Below are 15,157 nucleotides of genomic sequence, written 5' to 3'. Positions count from 1 at the left end.
GTATTTGATATCTGGCACAAGCATTAATATGTAGTATTTAGCAGTATTTGATAGATGATACAGAGTGGTATTTGATGGAACTGGATAGCTGACAACTTATAAGATTTCTGTCTGAGGGTGTTAGAAAACCAAAACAGCCTAAAGATGTCAGCAAGTATAACACCTTTGTATGTAGAACTTCATGGTAGAGTTTCACATTCAACATTTACAATAGAATTTCAAAATTGAATTTCATATTCAAAGTTTTAAATGACATTTTAAATGACAGTTTTAAATGACATTTGCAGAATAGATTAATTCTGAGCACTGCCATGGAGAGAACAAGGTTCCTAATATAATCCTGTCATGGTGACATATGAGGAGGGCAGAATGGGTTGTAATACCAAACAAGCTCATCCCTGTCCTTTTTGTGTCTTTGGTACTACACTAGACTCACTAGCTGAAAGATTCAGTGTGACTATGATAGGCTGATTGTTCAATAACACAAATTGAATTTTGCAACATAAATGTGGAAATTGATGAGGATGCTAGTGGCAGCAGAAAACTTGTTAACATGGTAAGGGTAAAGTGTGCCTGCTCCATCCTGGAAGCCATTATGACAGCAAGCGCACTTGCCAATCTCTGCATTCACAGAACTCTGTTTCTGTATTGCCCAGTACCTCTTCAATTTCTCTTTTCTCCAGGTACTAGTCTACCCCCTCACAAATGCTCCAATTTTTTTTAATACTGTTAGATTCACATAACATTAAAAACTTTACAGATACTGAGCACAGTGTGCTCAGATGATTTGAGGTTATCACTGAGGAACAAATGAGCTTTCTGGCAGATCCCCCCAAGAGGCAGTTTAGCAGTGGTCTTTTGCCTTTCCAAACCATGCATGAGATAGCAATATGCTAAAATTGATATGAAATACACATAAAGACTCATTGCTTCTTTCCCCTAGTTGTGAAATTCTAAGAAATTTTTAAAAACCACATCTTGATTAAAATTGGGTAGACCCACTGAGGGCTCGATAAAGGGACTTCCGGGATTTTACTTGGCCTGTATGCTTCCTGTATGATCATTTCTCTTCTTGATCCGCCAGTATCAAGGCAGGTAGGTTCTACTGACTGTTGCTGAATTTTAGACAGAATTGAAGGGGCTTATTTGGTTTGGCAGAAGCATTTTTTAACTGAAAGTTTTGTATTTGGCCTGCGAATGGTTGAGGGTGGCCCTGCTGTTATTCTTTTTCCCTTTCTGTGTGTAACAGGGATGCTTGGCTATTTGATCCTAGCAAATCTTGCTGTTCCGGTTCCTCAGTCTAAAGCGCAAGGAAGCATCTGTACAAATGAGAGAGCTGAAAAATTTATGGGTGAATTAATTTACCCCTGAGAAAGAGGTTCAGGGGTTGAATATTGACATCACCTCTTGTGGGAGCAAGTAATATTTTAAGCATGCTTATAGGACTTCAGTAGGGACTTTTCACAAAGTACTTCAAAATCTGGAAATCTGTATGCTGGTATAAATCTGCAGTATACGAAGAATGACTAGGAATGGGGGCAAGGAGTAGCTTGGTGCCTTAGAAAATAAAATGGATAACTTTAACTGAATTTGGAGATACTTATATAAAGGAGCTCACAAATACTCATCTGTTTCATGAAAACAGACCTTGGCTTTTTCCTCTTCATGGTCTCGGGTTTCTTTTTTATTTTGCTGGTTTGTATCACTCTCTGTCTTTGGCCTCTTCAGATTCAGCCTCTTTGCTCTTTAGATTCTCCTGCTCACTTCTGAGGGCGCAGATCTTATGCTTGCAACTTGCATTTGCTCATGTCTATGAATGACCTTGTACCAGAGGGATTCTGAGCAACATTTTACCAAGCCTCAGGGCACCGCAAGGACCTTGTCCCACTCTGCAAGGACACGGACCACGGAAAGAAAGAAAACTGTGGATTTTATTCCAGAGAACTATTATCATTCTACAATTTTAGTTCTTAGTTTTTGGATCCCCCAACACTCAAAGTCATGAATTATTTAAGTGACATACTTTTTGCTGGGGTTTCTTGATAGTACAGCCAGGCCCCAGTAGAGTTCTACACATCTCCACCCTTTGGTTGAGCCCTTCTTCCTACTCATTAATTACCAGTATCTGTACAGGCCACTGGGTATCTGTGAAAATGTCTGCAAATCCCAGAAGGTTCACAGACTTTTCACACCATGGAAAATTCATCCTTAAAAGCATGTCATTTGACATTTGCAGTCTTTTGCTTGCATCAAAATGTTCCAGTGCCATCCAACCGGAGAGCTTAAAGACCGGAGAGCATGTGACCTCTTTCCTCTCACCATGTTTCTGATACTTCCTCTCCAGGCAAACTGTTTAGGGCACATTTGTACAAGGGCCATCATGTGAGACCATCCTGTAACCTCTAGCAATGACATACTGGGTGGTTATTTGGAGAAGCTAACAGCTGCTGAGGATGTTCTCTCCGCCTCTGTCTCCCTCCCAAGATATCAGGGTAGCAGAAGGATCGTATCAGGAAAGTCATAATATTCATCAGCCCAAACCAGATCATCTAGAAATCTGCATGTGAGTTCCTTTTGAGAACTCCTAAGAATTGCAGCCTGTCCTTTCAGTGGCCATATATCTTCACATATATGCTCAACACTCAGTGCGTAGCTCTGGAAAGCCAAGAAATATGTGTCACTGATGCTCAGTGTGGCACCCACGGATACCATGACATCCACCAATTTCTTTCCTGGTTCTTGCTTGCTTGCCTCCTCCTCCTCCTCCTTCCTGGTCTCTTCTACCCTTCTTCCTTATCTCTTTCCTCTTCTTCCCTTTGACCTCCTTAGCCCCATTCACACTCCCCTCTTTTCTGCTCTTTCCTTTGTCACTTCCTTCTCAGGGCCATCAGGTAGGTAACCCTATTGGTCTGCAGTAGAACAGCAGGATTTGAATCCAGTGGCACCTTAGAGATCAACAAGATTTTTAGGGTATAAGCTTTTGAGAGTCAAAGCTCTTGGTATCTGAAGAAGGGAGCTTTGACTTACGAGAGCTTATACGCTGAAAATCTTGTTGGTCTCTAAAGTGCCACTGGACTCAAATCCTGCTTTTCTCAGGGCTGATTCTCAACCCATGTGGTTGCTTGGGATGCCAACTCAGCAGGAGGTGACATGGGCTTGGTTTGCACTTGTCAATGCTTCTCACACCAGATCCAAGGCAGGTTGCTGAGTCTTTCTGCAGTCCAGCCTTGGAATGCTCTGGGATGAGGTACATACTGTGTTGCTGCTGCCTGGTGCCAACTGCTTGCAGAGGTTCCTTTCCTGTAACACTGCTTCACATTTCTGAAGCCCCTGGGGCCAAGGCGGTACAAGTGCTTCTGCTGCCCACCTCCAAGACTTAGAGCTGGGGCCAGTCAGCAGTAGGATGGGGGCATGCCTTCTCCCATGCTGCGTTCTTGCCACTCGGGGTGTCCAAATGAATTGAGCTGGCCCTGTGCCTGCCCTCTCTGTTCTCTGCCTGTCTCTTTCTTGAGCCTCAGCCCTTCCCCACACCTCTTGTCCAGACGGTTTTGAACTGTGCTAAAGAAGATGAGAGGTTTGGATGATTTGGCGGGGGGGGGGGGGGGGGAGCCAAGCTGCAGTTACCTCTGGTGGTCTGAGTTGTCCTTGCAGCTTGAAGAGTAATGGGTGCCTGAGCTCATAGCTTGCAACGTTTTTGCTACAACAACAGCTCCACCAACAATAGGAAGAGGAGGGAAGAGAGCAGCCCTTACTATCAGAAGTGAAAGAAGAGGAGAGGAAAAAGGAAGAAGAGAAGAATGGAGAATTTACACTCCTCCAGTGTCAACCAGTGCAACCAACCCCACCCACCCTCCTAGCATCTGCCACATCCTGAATGCTTTCCCATAGACCCCAAATAATACACTATCCACAGACCTATAGACTCCCCAATATTGGGTTCAATCTGAGACCCTCGTCAGAGTCTCCGATCCCAGAATGACTTGTATATGGTAACTGCTACCCACCAGAATTTATTTCAGTTGGATACATATTAGCAGGCTTGATTGCACTATTACCTAGCAGTTTTCCTGGCTGCTTTCAAAACCTGAATTTTGATTCCTGAACATTTATATATCGGGGAGAGGGTGGGATGGGGAAATTCCAGTAACAATGCTTCGAAAATATAAACTCAAATATATTTTTAAATGGTAAAATCCCCTTGCCACCAGAGAAACAAAAATGCTGAAGCTCCCTCCCACCATGGCCACCATTTTGTGGCAGTGCCCACTCTCTTAAAATTCCAAAATAGCCCAAAGGCTTAACAAATTTAAGCTAACCTAAGGGAATGATCCTTCCCCCCCCCAAAAGCCCTGATTGTGAGACTTTACCCTTAGGGGATGGATGTGGGACATCTCTCCTTGGTTTCATTTTTACTTGCTGGCTTCACTTGTTAGGGAAATTCTTTCTTAGGGAAAGAAGCAGAGTTTATAACTTTCATTGCTTCATATGCATCATAGTTTTTAATACTTGTGACTGACAGTGTCATCTTGAAGTTATTCCCTTCTAAGTTCATTGAAGTCAGTGGGCTTAGAAGGGAATAACTCTGCTTAGGATGGCAGGGTAAGTTCTTACGGAGCATTTGACTTTACTCTTTAACAGATTTCGGTGTACTAATCCATCTGGAGCACCGATCTGCCCCTCCTGAGTTGTTTTTTTTTAAAAAAACAACAACAACCATCATGCTTTTTAATTGGAGCAACTGGAGCAACTCACAGAAATGAAATTTTAATATGTGGCATTTCCAAGTAACGAACAAGAACTTCTTTTTATAACAAGAAAGTTTTTTTTGGGGGGGGGGGATAAGTGGCAGTTTGTTCCACCCCCCCACCATGGTTATGCTCTAAACTCCCCCAGCTCCTCTGGTAGATTTTCTAGGTACGTAATTCCAGTTATCTATTTTACCAGTGCTAGCCCCTATTCTCTGCTCTCTGTCCCCACTAAATCCCTGTTATTATTTTGACCCATTATTTTCATTTTGTGGATGACTTGTTAAAATTTCATTAGCATGAGTGGCTCAAGTGGTCACTTCTCAGGGCTCTGTCCCCTCCCAGGATTCTGTAAAAATCTCAGCGTGGGAGTGGGCGCATCATCTCTAGCATCCTTGCAAGCGCACGAAAGCATCATTCAGTGTACAGTTTGCTGCTGTAACAGAGGTGTCTTTTGGACTTTTGTTAACCTCCTCTGCTCTTTTACTGTGCAATTACACTTTTCTGGTATATAATGTTCTGTTGGTGGATTTTAAATCAGAGGAAGACTGGACTTCTGCAGAATAAATTAATGCAGTGAGGAGAGGAAGAACCTTCAATAACACGTGTAATAGTGATGCGATCTCTGGTAGGAGAGCAGGAACATTACTAGCGTGCCTTCCTATTTCCCTCTTTGAAATGTTTGAAGGTATAAAGATAGCTATCAGTTTTATATTTAAATAATCTAGAAAAAAATCACCTTTCAGCCGGTATGACTGTGAGCATGTATTAAAGAAAGGTGTTCATTTTGAGTGGGCAAAGTTTCTGAATCACTCTCATACTGAAGTGTGAAGAAAGCTTATGCAAATCCAGCCATGCATTTCCTCTGAGGGAATAATATACCCTTTTGCAGAAGAGGGTGCTGCAATTTCCACCAAGTCCCTCTTCCACTGCAGAATCCCATTTTGCTCACTATATTGTTCCAGAGGTTCTGGTAACTGTATAAACTGAGTATTGGGGGCTCAGTGGACAGTAACAGGAGTGGAAAGCCGGGAGCCACGCTCTGTGAAGTCTGTGGATGTTTGGATATATGTCGTCATATTTGGGTTATCTTCACTATGCCAAGCCAAATTCCATTATATCTTGGGTAGCAATATGTCACCCAAACCCTCCCCCCATGTTTGCAGTGGCAGAAGCTGGGGTGTTTCGCAACACCTGGATCCTACCTATTTCAAACATCTATCATTATTAATCATTCATGTTTGTACTATTTGTGGGTTAATTTTTCTGTCTGTAGTAAGGTAATTTTTTTTGCTGCCTTTTTACTCCAATGGGTTCCTCAAGGCCATGAACATAAAAATGTTAAAAAACGTAAACCTTAAAAATAATATATAATAAAATAGTTCAATAAAAACATATAAGCACATAAACACGCAACACCAAAACCAGGGAGGAGAGGTAGCAAAATGAAACAAAGGAGGCTTCACCTGCTGGCGGATGATGGAGGGAGACAATCTCCCTAGGGGAGGGAATTCCAAAGTTTTGGCTCCATGACCAAGAAGGATGTTTCTTGGATGTTGCCACCTGTCCAGCTTCAGATGGCGAAGCAGGGCCTCTGAAGATGACTGGAGTGGATGTGTAGGATTATATGGGAGAAAGATGCCAGCTTAGCCCTGAGTGGTGACTGTACTTCATGGACATTGTTCTCTAATGTGACAATGCCTAGAAGGACAAAGTTGTTCAGCCACGTCATTACGTATTCTGTCTCCCTCCAAGTGAAATGGGGGTGAGTTTTTAGTCCTTGATTTTTAAATTATAAATAAATGTTCTCATTCAGAATATTTTTAGATGCTGACAATTCAAAGATGCTAAGGCAGATGTGGATATTTGGGCTTGAGGTGAGGGTACTGGAAATTTTTGTTAGTTTTAAGGAAATTACAGACTTTTCCATTTTGTAGAAATACGGCAGCCTCATCTAGTAATGAGGTCTGGCTACAGCCTTGGATTTACCTCAGGAGTACTTCAATGTGTCCTTGTCATTAGTATTATTTATTATTTCTAGAGTGGCTATACTAATTGGATACTGTACATAAAACAAAATAAATATACAAGTTCTAAAGTTTACAGTCTAAACTTTTAAATACACACAGGAAGGAAGGGAAAAGGCAGAGAGAGATCGAGACTCTCATTTTTATTCTACCTTTCCTCCAGGGAACTCAGCATATCATAGATGGTTCTCCTTTCTCCAATTTTATCGTCACAAACCCCCTGTTAGGTAGGTTAGGCTGAGAGAGAGAGAGAGAGAGAGAGAGAGAGAGAGCAAGAGACAGAGAGAGTCTCAAAGCCAGGCAGTGAGCTTCATGGCTGAGTGGGAATTTGATGTCTTCATATTTCAGCTCTCCGACCATTACACTGCACTGTCTCCTTAGTGTACTTTTACTCACAGGGTGATAAATAACCTATGAGGCTGATCTTGGATTTAAGCAACTGCTGAATTGCTAGAGCCTAAGCAGGTCACTTGCTCCAAGGTAAGTTTCTGGAGGTGAACGTGCTTCCCATGTAACGCTGCATATATTTAATGTTCAAAATGCACCTCATTTGCAGTCTTATTCCCCATCACAAACAATTTTGTACTATGGAGTAACTCCAGTCCAGCTACAATTGAGGTATTAGGAGGACCCCTGGTGCCTGAAGTAGCGATATTGTCAGATCACCAAGGTCCAATTTACACTCACAGGTAGGAAGATGCCTGACTGCTCCCCTACACCCCAGATTAAACTACGATCATGTGAATCAAGCAGGGTTGCCAACCTCATCTTGGGAAACTCCTGGAGATTTGGGAGCAGGACCTGAGGAGGGTGGAGTTTGGGGAAGGGACAGAACTCAGCAGAGATGTGATGTCATAGAGTCCACCCTTGAAAGCTGCCATTTCCTCCAAGGGAACTGATCTGGTTAGTCTGGAGATCAGTTGTAATTCTTAGAGAACACCAGACCACACTTAGATATTGGAAAGCTTAACGTCATGTGTGCAAGCCACTATTTCCCCCTGCACTGCACAACCCCCTACAGCTTACCAAAGAAACAGGTGAGGGTCATGTGTGCTAAGACATCTAGACTCTTTCCTCTCTCCGTTCCTCAACAATTCTCTGCCTTTCCCTGGTTTTTCTTCCACCTCCTCTTCTATGTCTCTTCACTGCTCTCTTAAAATCACACGCAGTCATCATCGACTCAGATCAGGCACCTACTGCACATCCTAGTCCTGTTCTCTGGGCTTTTGGAGGGAGGGGGTTTGAACCCTGCAGCAGATGCCTGTGACCTGCTAGATACCATGTTGGAGTTGCCATGGGAGACCTAGGGCTGGGAGGGGGGAAGAAAGAACCTTTACAGCTGAGGTGGTGAGAGCAGCCAAAACTCCTTCACTGAGCAAAGAACACCCCCCCTTCTCGCCTCCCCCCCTCTTCCAGAAAGCACACTGCAGAATGCCGCCTTTGAAGACCCCTAATTAGCGTCCTGCATGTCCTGAACAGAGCCCTTTATTACTACTCGGGATTGCTTAGGAGGCACACATTAGCATGTGTTTTAGGGTGGGATTGGTGCCAAGGTCCCCTCCCCTCCATGGAAGAGAGCGGGGTTCCTGCCAAAAAGAGACTTTGCCCCACAATCTCCTGGCACAGAAAAGAGAAACTCAAGAAAGCCAATGAAAAACTGGCAGAAAATCACACGGCTGCTTCGCTCCTTTGGCCTTCTCAGTGTGTGGAGCTTTATGGGACCATTTCCCCTTCCTCGTTCCACAGCATATGTGTGCACAGGTTGGGGGCCATCATTACCATCCCCACCAATACCTCCGGAAGCCTCTGCGTGTGCTTGGAAGGTGTTAATTAGGGAGAGGAGGGCTGATTAGATTAGAAATTAAATGTTTGTTTTCTCCTCTTCTGATATCCATAACTGAGCAGATGGAGACTCAGGAGTCACGGGATGACAGGCGGCCAAGAAGCCTAATTGGGAATGGAAAACCCTTCCACCCTGTGCGTTGGTGCAAGTCAGGGGGCAGGCAGAAAACTCCTGGCTGGTATTCACCTGCCTTTGCACACATCCCCTGGAACATACGATTGCTTCTGTCCTAGAAACCCCTTGCATAGTTTGTGTGTATAGGATCCCTGATGGGGAGGTGGCCTCTCTAATATCCATGTTCTCTTGTTCCCAGTTTCTACACACAGATATGGAGGAAACCCGCAGTGCCCTTTCCTGATGCATGGACAGAATTCAGATACCTTGACACAGTGACCAGTTAGGAGTGAAAACTGGTTTCCATCCTTCAGGAAAAGATGCCTAAGTGGCAGGGGGGTTCCTAGCATACTGTTCTACTCAAAATGCAAAGTTTGATGTCTGTTCATAGTAAGAAATATGTACAGCTCTGAATTGGATAGCTGAAGGGGGAGGGAGTAAAGTAAAGACAAATTTATGTGAACAAGAAGCCGCAATGCACATTTTTTGTTGTTGTTCTTTGACAGATCACTTGAATGGCGCATACTGTCTGAGCACATGCTGAACATGCACAAACCTGCTGCCCTCCCAGCACCACTAGCTCTCATCTTCATCAGTCACCCTTCAAAATTTTCCATAGAAACTCCCTCTGCTCTATGAACCAGTCCATCACTGTTTGTCTGGTTCGCCCAGAAAATAGGGAAGAAGACGGTGGGAGAAGGACTGCAAGGGGCAGGGGAATCCTGTGTGATCCACAGAGGGATAGGCAAGTGTGGTGGTGGGGAGTGAGAAGTCCACCAGACTTGCTTCTAGGCCATCTGGGGAGACAGCGACAGCTCAGGAGTTCAGTGCATCTGCTACTGACTTTAGACCTTTTGCTGGCTCCATTCAGCATTTGAATGATGGTAGGAAGGGAGTGTAGCTGGAAACTAGTGATGCTGTGTAATGCATTTATGAACACCAGAAGCAATGGGACATTTCGAATGCAGAGGCTATTGGAATGTGGTACGTTGAAGAAAAGCCTGGGTTCATACAGTGGGAGGTTGCATAACATCTCTCCATCTAGAGCGTGGCATAGTGGTTAGGGTGCTGGACTAGGATCTGGGAGACCCAGGTTCAAATCCCTGCTCTGCCTTGGAAGTCTCTGGGTGACCTTGGACCAGTCACATACTCTTAGCCTAACCTACCTCACAGGGTGGTTGAGGGGATGAAATTGAGGAGGAGAGAATTATACTCTAAGTGACATTGGGTTCCCATTGGGAAGAAAAGTGGAGTATAAATATCTAAATAAATCTTAAATTAATAAATTGTAAAGCAGACTCGGGTTTCTGGGGGCTCAGCTGCACATGATGTTGGGAGTTCCATGAGCGAAACTCTGAGCATTTTCTTTCCCTAAGAATCATACCTGAGCTAAGTCAAGACCACAGAGGGAGGGGAGGGCTAAGCCTTTTGCTTTGTGCAGTTTTCCCAACTGGAAAAAGTCCTTGTGGAGCTGTTATTTCCCCTTTTGCTATGGATGCCTGCATGTCGTATTTGAATTCAGAAATCTTACCAAATTTTGTGTTACCTTTCCCTTCATTTGTATAAAGTAGCATTGTTAGAGTTTGGATTAGTTGCAACAAAACACCACCACGTAGTATATTAGGACAATTGCCCAATTCCTTTCTTTATTCCAGCACATGGCCTTTGTCTGTGCAGGTCCCTGACATAGCCTTTCTGGTGACCAAGAGGAATCCCCTCATCTCTTTTTCATCAGTGGAAAAGCTGCCTGGATCCAACTTATTAACTATAAGGCAGATCAAGAGTCAAAATGTATTGTACAAAAGAAAAATGAATCAGAGACATTTTGAGACACAAGCTTTTGTAGGACAAGAGCCCACTTCACCAGATGCTTTCATTCATTCCTCGCACACCTCTCTTCTTCCAAAGAGCTCAGGGAAGAAGTGTAAACAGAAAGGATTGTCCTACTTTTTCTTTACAACAACCCTGTGAGATAAGTAAGGTAGACCGATTGTGACTGACCCAAGGGCACCCACAATACTACCCTAAGCAGGGTTACACCCTTCAAAGCCTAATTTGACTTCACTGGATTTAGAAAGGTGTAACTGTGCCTAGGATTGTACTGCCAATGCATTTTATTACCCAAATAGGAATGCAAACCCATGTTTTCCTGATCCAGGTCTGCTAGCAAAACCGCTCCGTTGTGTGAAGTCCATTTAGACCTAGACAAATGCAATACACCATTTGGCTTATTACATTGTGAACACCAAAAGCCATAGCAACGCAAATATATGGATATGCATAGTAACAAGAGTGTACAAGTAAACCAAAATTGTAGATACTAGAGAGACACAAGTCCTATTTGTAAACTGCACCGTTCAGTTAGAACACAGATTAAAATAACTACCGAACATATTAAATACTCTTGGGGAGAGTCAGAGAAATCCTCTCTTTTACTGAGTCTTTAACCATACTGATTATGTAACAAAGCCGAGATGTAAAAGGTCACTCATTTACATTTAATGTTCTTGTGAAGCCTCTTCGCAATAGCTGGCTCAGGATTTCTCTTTAGTCATACATGCTGGGCATCTCGGGAAAAGACCTGTCACTCAAAGAAGCCAATTTAATATTTGCAGGTCCTGAAAGCCCCTCTGTGGTGCCATCTGCTTAGTAGAAGAGGCAAAGGCTGAGCTGGCATGTTCCCTCACCTCCTGTGAGAATGAATGCAAGAATCGGTGAGTGAAGTATCATGAGCCGCTCCTGTTCTGGCATTCGTTGGACATGGCAGAACTCTAGCATAGCAATTGGGGATGCCCCTCTGGACAAGCCACACGGCAGGAACCTGAGTTTGAATCCAGGCTCTCTACATGACCATGAAAAGGAAGGCAAGAATACAAGAAGTGAGTAGAATAAGGGCATAAATATGTAGATGGTGTGTGTGGGTGGGTTATTAGTTAGATATCGTTACGGTTTGTTCACTTTTGTAGCACCCCAGTGAGGTAGGCCATTTTTATTCCCATCCTACAGACTGGGAATTGAAGTTGAGAGATTATCTTGCCATTGACCATCCAAATGGTCCATTGCTGAGCCTGGATTTGAACCCAAGTTCAATCACTGGTCTACCCCAGAGGCCTTTAAAGACTTTTTTAAAAGGTCCACATTTTTCTCTTACAAATACTGGGAATGTGTAATTTTTAAATCTTTTCATTTATGTTTTTAAAAAACACAATCAAGATTTTTGCACTCATTATTACACATGTTCATCTTTGTTATTTCATGCTCTAAGAACTCTGGGGTGGCATACACGATTCTCTCCCTCCCTTTTATCCTCACAACAACCCTGTAAGGCAGACTAGGCTGAAACAGAGAGAGACTGGCCCAAGATCATATAGCAAGCTTCATGGCAGAGTGGGAATCTGAACCTGGATCTCGCTGGCCCTGACATGAGAATGCACATTATGCATTCCTTCGGGTCAGTGTGTACAATGACCAATATTTACACACATAACATAGACATATAATAACAACAGCAACAACAACAACATTTGATTTATATACCATCCTTCAGGATGATTTAACACCCACTCAGAGCGGTTTACAAAGTATGTCATTATTATTCCCACAACAAAACAGCCTGTGAGGTGGGTGGGGCTGAGAGAGCTCTTAGAAGCTGTGACTGACCCAAGGCCACCCAGCTGGCTTCAAGTGGAGGAGTGGGGAATCAAACCCGGCTCTCCACATTAGAGTCCCACGCTCTTAACCACTACACTATGTTTGCATTTCTTTGCAAGGATTTATCAATCTCTGTTGCTCTGTTATGTACAGAGAGATCTAGTTAGGATTTCCTCTATTATCTTGATGGCTTTTCCTGGCCTGCTCCTTGCACACACCCCATCCCAAGCCAAGCAAGAATGAATGCAGGCATCCTGTTTGCTCCACACCAGAGATGGATTCCTGATCTGAATTCATTGTTCATGTTGCCAAGGCAATAGGAGAGCCAGCAAGTAAATGAAAATATCCTCCCCCAACCCTTGACACCCCCAAGCAGCAGTATGATACTGACAGAATAGAAATCTGGCTCACTCCACCCCCTTCCAATTCTCTGGAGGACCCCTCCCCCAGCAACAAAGTGCTGACAGACAAATAAAAAGCAAAGAATTAGGTTGGGGGGAGGAATACAGTATAGGTTTTGAATTGATTAAAGGGGCCAGTGTTCTTTTACCATTGCTGTGTACAGAGGGACAGGCTGCTCTGCCTCTCTGGAGTGCATTTAAACCTTATGCACATGGAGTCCATCAGAGTTCTGTGGCAGCATGCTCGTATTCCCACTGCCCTATCAAATGAAGTTGGATTGTCCAAAGACAACGGGCCCAGAACCCGCTCCTTACAAGCCAGGTGGTATCTAGCTCGGCAGCTGGGCTGGTGAGACATGAGAGACAGAATGGATCCAATTGACACCTTTTTACCCAGTCCTGCTTTGATGCTCTTAACAGCAGACTGAATTAGGAAATATAGCACCATCAACCACAAGGGCTTCATGTACCCCATATCAGGCTGCTGGAAAAGGCAGAGAAACAGATTTCCACCCACCTCTCTTTTTACCTGAACGGCAAGCAGTCCCAGTACGAACCTGTGTTGTGTCTTTGATTCTTGCAGAGTTCCCTCCCAACAGCTCCCTCTCCCAGCTTGAGCCTGGTCTTTCTTGGCTATTCTTTGAGTCCTGTGGGACAACCTCCCAAGGCACGCTGGCCTCTTTCTGGAGGCTTGTAAAGCTGCCCTTGTATTTGACAGAGGGTGGTCTCTAGTGTCATCATTGCTAGTCATAGTGGTTTTGTTTGCTTCATTTTGTGCTTGCTTTTTGAATGGTTATATTGCTGGTGAATACTGCTTTTTTCCAAACTGCCTTGCAGTACTGTGGATAGTAAGAAAGTTGGCATATAAGTATGTTAGTTAGTTAGTTAGTTTAAAACTTTCTAATCCTGGCAAAGGCAGGTTTCCATTGGGAATCTTCGAGCTCTGAGGTGCTACTTAGATTGCCCCATGAGGGTGATATTGTCACTGTCATTGGTTCACTGCCATCCAGCCTGACTTATTGTTACCCCTGTTTCTGGATCACTCTTTTGTGGCATTTTTCACACAATTTATATGTAATGGAAACAAAAATAACATCGGGAATGCATATACTTTTCTGGAGAGGATTTAGCATGTGGTAACAGAAACTGGTGAAAAAGTGAAGTTAATTTCTTACAAAGGAGAAGTGAAATTGAAACAGGTTTGCCTGATGGTCTTCAAATCAAGTGAGCAAGCTTGTGAAATTCAGTTTCATCCCTAAGCTGTGCTATGGGATGAATGCTAGGGGTTCTTCTTTTGAGCTCCCAGAGTTTTTGCAAACTTACATTTTCCCATGGCTGCCAACTGCCTAGGGGGAAAAAATGTCCTGCTCTTTTAACAGAGGCTTAATAGGATGTTATTTACTAACTGGTGATATTTACCTCCGTGCTATGAAATGCTTCCACTGCCTGTTTCCATATATTAAAACTCTACTAAAAAGGAATATTTTCTCTAGGCCTGTTGGCAACCCAAGCCAACTCCTGGGGCCATTTCAGGTTGGGAAAGCGGCATGGAGAAGACCCCTGTCCCTGCACAACATGGTCCTGACCCAATTCAAGGCCTCACAGCCTGAGAATTAGGTTTCAGCCATTACTGGGAGCTCTCAGAGCATATGCAGAAGACGGCTTTCTCATTGCTGAGCAAGTCAGAACCTCCTTCCACACATATGTGATTAGGAGGCAGAGCTCCAAGGTCACAGAGATGAGCTTTCCAGAGAAGTTTAAACCCCTGCATTTCCTTTATTAAAAAGAAACTAACCACTAGGGACCAATTTCTGGAGCGTCTGTCAAACCTACATTCTGACCTCCCTCACCTTGGCAGAGCTGGGCCTCTCTGCTCAGTTAGAGATGCTACATGTCCTAATTTATTTGGGGGGAGGGTATGGAGGCCTGGTTCTGAAGCATCTGGGATATTCCAAAACTGATTTTGGGGGGCAAGTAGGGGACAGGCCACATAGCTAGAGGGGTTCCTGTTACCGAGTCTGTGAGCAGCTTCAGAAAAATGGGAGGAGTGCAGTTAGTGCTTTCTTTTAGAAATCCTGCACCCAATGGGTAGCAATACTCCTCCACTAAAAAGATGTGTGTGTATGTGTGTTTGCGGTATGTTATTTCCTTGCTTTCAGCCTAAAACACTTTGATTGGACAACATTTTTTTTAATACTCAAAAGCTTATACTGTGGAAACTGTATAAAAACTGTATAAAACTGTACAGAACTGTATAAAAACTGTTCGTTTTTAAGGTGCTATTGGACTCAAACCTTGCTCATCTACTGCAGACTGAAACCATTTTTAAAAAAATTCGGGTGCAAATATTTGGACTTTGTGCAAATCTTAAACAGA

At 43.7% G+C, this 15,157-nt stretch overlaps 1 long non-coding RNA gene across 1 annotated transcript; it reads left to right on the top strand.

Moving 5' to 3' along the window:
• The first annotated feature begins 1,080 nt into the window (after window positions 1-1,080).
• On the top strand, window positions 1,081-9,181 carry LOC129336127 (uncharacterized). The gene is made up of 3 exons (XR_008597651.1): window positions 1,081-1,095; window positions 7,171-7,252; window positions 8,929-9,181. It is a non-coding gene; the product is annotated as an uncharacterized LOC129336127 (long non-coding RNA).
• Window positions 9,182-15,157: the final 5,976 nt, after the last annotated feature.

This window comes from Eublepharis macularius, chromosome 9 (assembly GCF_028583425.1).
Source record: "Eublepharis macularius isolate TG4126 chromosome 9, MPM_Emac_v1.0, whole genome shotgun sequence".
NCBI classification, from domain to species: domain Eukaryota; kingdom Metazoa; phylum Chordata; class Lepidosauria; order Squamata; family Eublepharidae; genus Eublepharis; species Eublepharis macularius.
The sequence above is the reverse complement of the archived record's forward strand: the minus strand, read 5'-3'. Positions and strand labels throughout refer to the sequence as shown.